At 51.9% G+C, this 7813-nt stretch overlaps 1 protein-coding gene and 1 long non-coding RNA gene across 2 annotated transcripts in view; one reads left to right on the top strand and one right to left on the bottom strand.

Annotated features, from left to right (window-relative positions):
- Window positions 1–384: 384 nt before the first annotated feature.
- LOC115288239 lies at window positions 385–6946 on the bottom strand. Its single transcript, XR_003906890.1, has 3 exons — window positions 6698–6946; window positions 725–939; window positions 385–633 (listed from the first exon to the last, which is right to left on the bottom strand). It is a non-coding gene; the product is annotated as an uncharacterized LOC115288239 (long non-coding RNA).
- A 148-nt stretch (window positions 6947–7094) lies between these two features.
- The window catches only part of PLXNA2 (plexin A2), a 205157-nt gene continuing 204438 nt past the window's right edge, over window positions 7095–7813 (top strand). Inside the window, exon 1 of the mRNA XM_029935352.1 lies at window positions 7095–7753. The gene's annotated coding sequence lies outside the window, so the exon portion shown is untranslated. The remainder of the gene's footprint in view (window positions 7754–7813) is intronic.

Consider the following 7813-nt stretch of genomic DNA (forward strand, 5'->3'; position numbering starts at 1 on the left):
GATCTTTCTTGCTAGGAATTCAAAACTCAGGAGATGGGAAGCAAGGTTAAAGTGTTTTATTCCAGTGCCTACTTGCTCTTCGGTGATGTTGATGAGGATGTTGGCCAAGGGCTTGTGCCACTTCTGGATGTTCCTTTGCATGCCCTAAATCTATGGCCCTGAAGCAGGCACTGGGATCTGCACCTGGCTGGCAGGGTATCTGAGTGACATAAGTAGTGTGTTTCTTTATTTTTGCATCAGGGCAATGGACTTGACCCTCTGCCAGCCTCCTCTTCGGGTGAGGTCCCATCTATCCGCCCCCCTCCTCCGGAAGGTCCTGGACCATCCCCCACCTGTCTGGCTTCAGTCCTCCCAGACTACCCCCTCCCCCAGCTGCTCCTCTGTTCTGCCTTATGACAGCCCAGAGACAGACCCCCAAGGCAGGGTTAGCCCTCCTCATCTTTTCCAGCACACACGTGCTCCAGCCCCTTGGAGCGCCTGGTCGCTGTGTTAGGGACTCCACACACCAGTCAGGAAATAGAAGTCTGAGGCTGGGGGCAGACGGAGGGAGAGTGTACTGTTCTGTCCCTGAAGAGCCGGCAGTTAGAGGCAAGAAGAAATTCTTCTGCTATCGTTCTTGTCTTTCTTTCTCCCCTAATTAGGAGGAGATGTAAGTTCAAATCTGTTGGGGTTTGTAGGGCACAGATGCAATCAAGGAGAAGGCAGACACCAGTGTTTTACTCACCTTGCTCCCTGTGGGTTCCCACAAAGACGGTCTGGCAGCCTCTCTCCAAGGGGTGGGGGTGACACACATTGCACCCAATTATCCCATTATTTTGAAAGGCAGGCGTGGCCACCTACGTGGTGTTGAGCAGGGCAGAGGTGACAAGCTAGTGGAGATTTGCTCGCTCTGGCAATTTCTTTCCTCTGGGCTGACTCTCATTGTTAAACACACACACCCTGCAAAATGGGGAAGAATTGAGCTCATTAGTATGATTGTTTATAATAATCATGATAACAGCTACAACATGCTCTCCTTTGTAAGAGAATATGACACTCCTGACCCTCAGCAGGGCTGAAGATTTCTGTGACTCAGGGTAAATCTGCAGGAGCCCTCCTGTGCCGGGACTCCAGGACACTGGTGGGCAGAGAGTTAAGAGCAAAGGAGCCTGGCATTGAAGGTATGGACTCCCACATCTTTATCACTTTGGTCTCCTTGGAAGACAACAAAACTGGAGAAAATGGATGTCGGATAAACCAAGGTTCGGGCTCTGATCCTACCACATGCAACCTTGGGTGACCTCGGGACCAACGGCTTGGCTTTCTGGTCATCAGTTTCTGCATCCGTAAAATGGGCTGATTGTACTCACCTCGAAAGATTTGTGAGGATTATGTATCACCTGGGTATTCTGCGAGGCACTGTGATGGAAACAGGGAGGGGACCCGGTGCATGTCGGCACCTGCCATCCTATGTGTTGACTATAAGCAACTGAAGGGAAGGTATCATTTAGTCTGAATGAAGAAACCTGAATGAAATGATGACTTCCTATTGGTTCTGGGAGTTTCTGATCTCAAAGGAACAAGCTATGCTGGCTTCATCCATTCTGTCTCCCACGGCCCCGGGTGTGCCTGTCATCAGACCGAATCCTCAGAGAGCCTGGCCAGCTCAGGTCCCACTGGACATCAGAGAGCCACTGTCACCTGAACCGTCCTGGGCCATCGATGTTTGGCTTCCTGGCTAGCCAGCAGGAAGCAATCCCAAAAGTGCACCTTCATAATACGTCTCAGGCCACGAGGGTCCGTGCCATTCTAATTCCTCTACAGGTGAGGAGTGGTCACTGAGGCACCTGGCCACTCCCATTCTCCTCTGCCCACCTGGAAGGTGTGGGTGTATGTGGACTGCCCGGCAACGTGTGCCAACTCCAATGTGGGTGTGTCCTGTGATTGCACGGAGGAAGGTAACTGGCAGGATCTCTTTCTTTAAATTTTTTTAACTTTTTTTAATGTTTTACTTATTTTTAAGAGAGAGAGAGAGAGAGAGAGAAAGCATGAGCAAGGGAGGGTCAGAGAGAGAGGAGCTCTGAGCTAGCTGTCAGCACAGAGCCTGATGCGGGGCTCGAACCCACGAACTGCGAGGTCATGACCTGAGCCAAAGCTGGATGCTTAACTGACTGAGCCACCCAGGCGCCCCTGGCAGGATCTCTTTCTATGTGTAGCATTTCCCAGAGAGGCATTGAGAGTGAAAGAGCCCCCAGAGTGAGAGGGAGACAATGCAGCCACCCCGGAAGTGAAAGGGTACTTCTAGCAAACCCAGTCCTTTTCCCTGGAAAACCAAACAGGAGAATGAACTATAGTTAACAGCACTGAAGAAGTAAGTGTGGCTCTGGAAGAAACGTCTAGATTTTAAGACCACGTCCCCATCTGCTTGCATATCTCTCTTCAATTCATAGCCAGCATCTTATTTGATTCTTGTGAAGCAGAGAAGGCAAGGGATAGTGTTTCCACTTTTTGGGTGAGGAAGGGGAGGCATGGAGAGGCTTCGCCAGGGATTACGTGACCCAATAAATGGTGTCTCCTCTTTTTTGGAATCTCTTAGAAAGAATAAAAGAGGAAAGCCCTTTGTCACACCCTTCAGTGCCAGCCACAGAGCAGCAAGGTCATGAGCAGAGGACCTCACCCAGCCCTCACCTTCCACGCCAGAAGCCCAGCGGTGGTCCACACTCCTGCCACCACCGTTTACCTTGCTCACTCGGGATTCTTGTGAATTGTTCCAGGGAGTCATTAGGTAGGTGTAGATTGCAATTGGTTGTGCCTCCCAGAGAATATTTTCCTGGCAGAGCAGCATAGTCGATGCGTGGGCATGGGGAGGGGGCTTAGGGAAAGAGGGTGAGGTATACAGGACGTAAGTTCAGCTTGCGGGAGTTTTAGCGAGAAAGGAGTGAAATCCTGCCTTGTTTGATCTGGAGCCTTAACAGGCTCGCTACTGTTTAAAGTACACAGGAAAGCAGGATTTGTGAAGACATGAGAGGGAGGGGGGGGGTGACATCTTTATGAATGGTACTGAGGATCCCAGAGCAGGTGCCCTGCTGCTGCGTCCTGGGCCCTTGTCCCCACCACCCAGCCCGTGGCTCAGCACTCTGGCATCGCGGCCGCCTCTCCTCCATTCACCAGACTTGGCCCACATACTCCAGCTCGGCCCGTCAGACCAGCCCCTTTGTTCCTAACAATGTGGGGGGTGGCTGAGGCTGCTGCTTCGGTGCTGTGGCTGCCCCACAGTGTCTGCCGGGCAAAGGTGAAGCACAGTGTGCAAGACAGAGCAGCCCACCCCAAGGGAAACGTGTCCCTGCCTTGAAATGAGATGTCTCAGGGTCAGGGCGAGTGAAAGAAGACATGCCTCTTGAAGTGGAGATAGCTCAAGTTGGTGGCAGCACTGGCCACGTGGAAGCCTGGTTACAGACCATGCACCCCTCCCCCCAAATGTCACCTGTTGACACTGTGACACCAGCAAGCATGAGCCCCTGACCTCCGACCAAAGGTCCTCTGGTCACACAGTGTCCCAGGCCCAGCCCCCATCGCACTCAAGCACCCTAAATATATGCACACACACACTGCCAGGCAGCGTTCCCATGTAAAACGCTGATGGCTTGCCACCCCCCCTCCCACCTCTGAAAGGGAGCCGACTTAACGCTGAAAGCCTGCCAAAGGGTGGCTGGCTTCCAGCACCGAAAATACCTCTCGTGATTTCGGGGGGCTACCACGCTGGTGTCTATTTGTGGGGCTGGAGCTGATGCTGCGGCAGGGACAGAACTCTCTCTGCAGATGGGCTGGTTGCCCATTGGGGCTCATTCTCCCCAAAGTCTGAGGCTCCCCTTCAGGGCCAGAGGAGGCCTGCTCAGCTCGAATTGCCCTCTGCAGGAGAAGGACTCTCTCATTTCTCCCAGAGAAAACTCAGCTCCATCTCTAGAATGCTGTTGCCTGGTCCTTTTCCACTTATCTGATTTTCCTCCCTCAGTCACTCACCTAGTGACAGAGCCCTGGGGCCCCGAATAACCACGTAGCAGCCACAGATGACTTTGTAAAGGTGAGGTTCCAGGAGCACCGCGACCATGGCAGGGGTGAGTGGGTCAGGGTGGAGGAAAACCCTGTTGAGCTTATGAGGAATTTCTAAAGATGAGGATTTGGCATAAGACAAACAGGTGCTCATCCATCCATCAATTCGTCCATTCATTTGGTAAGCATTTATTAAATACCCCCTACTTGCCCCGAACTGTGCTAGGCTGTGGCCATCTGTCCCTGTGGAAATGAGGATGCGCTACAAGGCATTGGCAAAGGCTTTGTGTGTCCCCAAGGGCGATGAGCTAGACAGGATGAGGAGGAAGACATGAAAGGCCAGATAGATTATCAAGAAACTTGAGTTCCAGAAAGACATAGACAGGTGTGAGGGTATGGAACCTATTAGCATGATTATTAGCATGATTTCTTTTTCCAAAAATGTGTGGAAGAGATCATCATGTATGGTATACAATTCTATTTAAGAAAGAAATCTCATAAACTTATTGTTAATAAATAATATTTGTAGAATGAATGAATGAATACCCAGTGATCACAAGGATGTGCTTAGTGGAGCACCTTTGAAGACCAAAGCCTGGTGTATATTGTCATTGCCGCATGGGATGTTATATTTAAATACAAACCATGAGCTTGAGTTGTTCTTTTTTTAATTCCCAAGATTCATTGTTATAATTACGTGCTTAACTAATAAGACCCATATTTGTTCTAGCCTATTGGGACTAAAAATATGAACAAATCTTTCCATTTTAATGATACGATTAATTCTTCTGGCAGTTTTACATAGATCTATTTAAGTCCATCAACTCTCTGAAGCCTGAAGGTAGAAATTCCCATCTTACAGATGGATGTACTGAGGTTCAGAGGTGTGAAGAGTGTTTCATCCAGGGCACTGCCCAGTGGACCGGGTTAGAGTTCTGCTATGCTGACCACGGGTACTCCCATCACCGCACAGGACTCAGATCTTAAACCAAATCCAGTGACAATGTGGAGACTTGGCAACATTGTGTCATGCTGGCCATACTGTGTTCTCCTACCTGCTTTCTATCTGTCTTCCTCTGCCTTCATTTGGGAAGCAGAAGGGAGACTAAGGATGAAGGAGGGAGTGAGTGGAGGGTCTGTTTCATTTTATTCTCTCTTGCTCTTCGTTCTAGGATTTATTTCTGGACTGTGGACGGTATTAAAAAATTATTTAAATTGTACATTAATCTTCCCAAGATGTGATTAAATTGAAGCATGAGGAAGAGCTGTGACCCCCCTTCCAGGGTCACACAACATTTGATTTAAAACCAGAAGGTCCTAATTTTCAGCCTCAAGCTTTATCAGCTGGATCCTTTCAACCCTACCTGTGGCTGTTTGGGGTGTAGCTGGCCAGACTGATGTTTCATGTATCGAGCAAGTGGGAGAAATGTTGTTCCAAAGTCTTCTACCATCTTCTTCAAATCATATTCTTTAATAAATTGTGGTTTCCATACAATCTACTCAGAGATAAGAGGGTAGACAAGACTGTCTGGATGGGGAGACACGATCTACTTATAAAGAGAAATAAATAATAATACAGGGTAACTTAGGATAATTGCCTGGAGGGGTGCCAGCAATAAATGCTAAAGAAGTTCAAAGAAAAAAGCAGGTATGGATCAGGGAGATCAGCTTGGACAGATTCTACGTGGCTCCACAGAGCCCAACCAGGAGTAACCAGTGAAAGTCACAGGGAGACAAATTTCAGCTAATTACAACGATGAAAGAACTTTTGAAGAATTAGCTAATTTCTGTAGATGAAGTAATGTCTAAATATGCCTGCGCACACATCCTCTACTGTGTTGAATGGGCGATTTGCACGACCACCTGTGAGCGTAAATTTCTAACCACCACCACCCCTGTTTCTAAGCTCTTGCTCTGAGAATTTCAAATGATTCCCTCCAGGGTTTCCGGGAGTGATTTTTTTTTTTTTTTAATTTTCTATTTATACCACTGAGGACTGTGGCCACCAGAGGGCAGTAGATGGAGCTTATCAGAATACTTGAACATGTTGAGTAAACTCGCATGTGCTTTAATGACGAGCAGGGACTATGCAGATCCTGCGAACTCACTGGGGTCCAGCTTGCAGGCTTCTTTCGGAAAGCCCAGTCCAGGCTCTGCAGACTTACTGAGACTATATGACCGGGACAATGGTCGTAAAAGCACCGAAGCACTGCCATCCGGAATCCAGAAACCTCTCGCCTTAGGTTATTAAAATAAGTTATCTTACCTCCACCTCTGAGTCCTCTACCAGGCAAGCTCCCAGAGCCTAAATCTGGAAAGCGCCCCTCTGCCCCCCCACCCCCACCCCGCTTGCAAAATGCCTAGGATCCCTAATAGAGCTGGAAGCTTGAGCTTCAGAACAAGGCTCATCTTTGCATTATAAAAAATAATAATTAATAACAACAACTTCAAACCTCATTTGACAGCTTGTTGGCTTTTTGAAATTCGCCAGCAGAGGAAATTTGCTCCCACCAATTCCAAGACTTTTTCCTCAACCTCATTAGCCAAGGTCTGTTCCTCCCCATTCACCCCTCACTCATATTAAAGATGAAAAGGGGGGTGTGCAGGATGGGCGCGGTGACAGGTGATGCTGGGGGGTGGGGGGCACATGCATCCTCACTGTCCTCACCCACTTGGCTTCAGTCCTGAGCTCCTCGCAGTGGGGGCTAAACCACCTGAGCTCACAAGGCCTCCACCGGAATCCCCAGGCCCTGGCAGATTTTCATTGCCCCTTTGGCCACTTAAGGTGGCCGGCAGGTCCGGGCTGAGCTGGGCGCAGGACGGGCAGCCAGACGGCCACCCCAAGCCAAACCTGATTCTCCTTTGTTGACAGCTCGGGGAGGAGGCAGTCCCGGCGGGCGGAGGCGGGGGCAGGGGGCTGGCGGGCGCGGCGGTGCTGGAGGCGGGCGCGGCCGGCAGGGAGGGGGTTAACGCGCGCGGCCTCTATGATAATGAGCTGCATGGTAATATAGGGAGGCCGGCACTGAGGGCTCAGCCGCCGCCGCCGCCGCCGCCGCCGCCGCCGCCACCGCGGGAGCCGGAGCTGCGGGCGCAGCGGCGTCCGCGCCAGACTGGAGCGGGAGGGTGGCCGAGCGCAGTTTCTGGGAATTTGTCAGCCGAGAAGGCGAGCGATCTGGAGAGAGACCCCGCGAGCAGGGGAGCGGCGGGGAGCGCGAGCGACGGAGCGAGCCGAGCCAGCCCCGAAATAGATCTGGAAAGCCAGGTTCCCGGAGGAAATGGGACTGTGACCGAACCGGGGAGCAAGAAGGGAAGGAAGCGCCGGGCTTGCTGATGTCAGAGGAGCCCGTAAAGTCGCGCTGGAAAAATCTGAAGACAGCCGGGGCTCTGCTGTTTCCCCAGGAGAGACACCGCCAGCCACCCCCACACGCCCCCTCGGCGCCTCCGGGTCCCCCCCGCGAGCCGGCGACAGCGCGCCGCGGGGCTGCTGAGGGGCGACGGGGGACTGAGGGGCGCGCGGACCGGAGACCGAGGGGCCACTTCAGGAATACAGATAAGTGGCTGGCGGCTGGACGTGGATTTTAATGAATTTGGACTCCATGTGGATTTGGTCGTCCCCGTGACTGGGAGCTGCGGGCAGCGAAAGGGGCAGCGCGCCACCCTCGGCAGCCGGCGGCCGAGGCGGACGGGCCGAGAGCGGAAGGACAGACCGACGTCGCCGAGCTGGGTAAGCGGCGCCTGGGGCCGGGCGCTCGGAGCCGCCGGCGCCCTCCGCCCCTTTCCCAGA

Source organism: Suricata suricatta, chromosome 3, assembly GCF_006229205.1.
Source record: "Suricata suricatta isolate VVHF042 chromosome 3, meerkat_22Aug2017_6uvM2_HiC, whole genome shotgun sequence".
Taxonomy (NCBI): Eukaryota; Metazoa; Chordata; class Mammalia; order Carnivora; family Herpestidae; genus Suricata; species Suricata suricatta.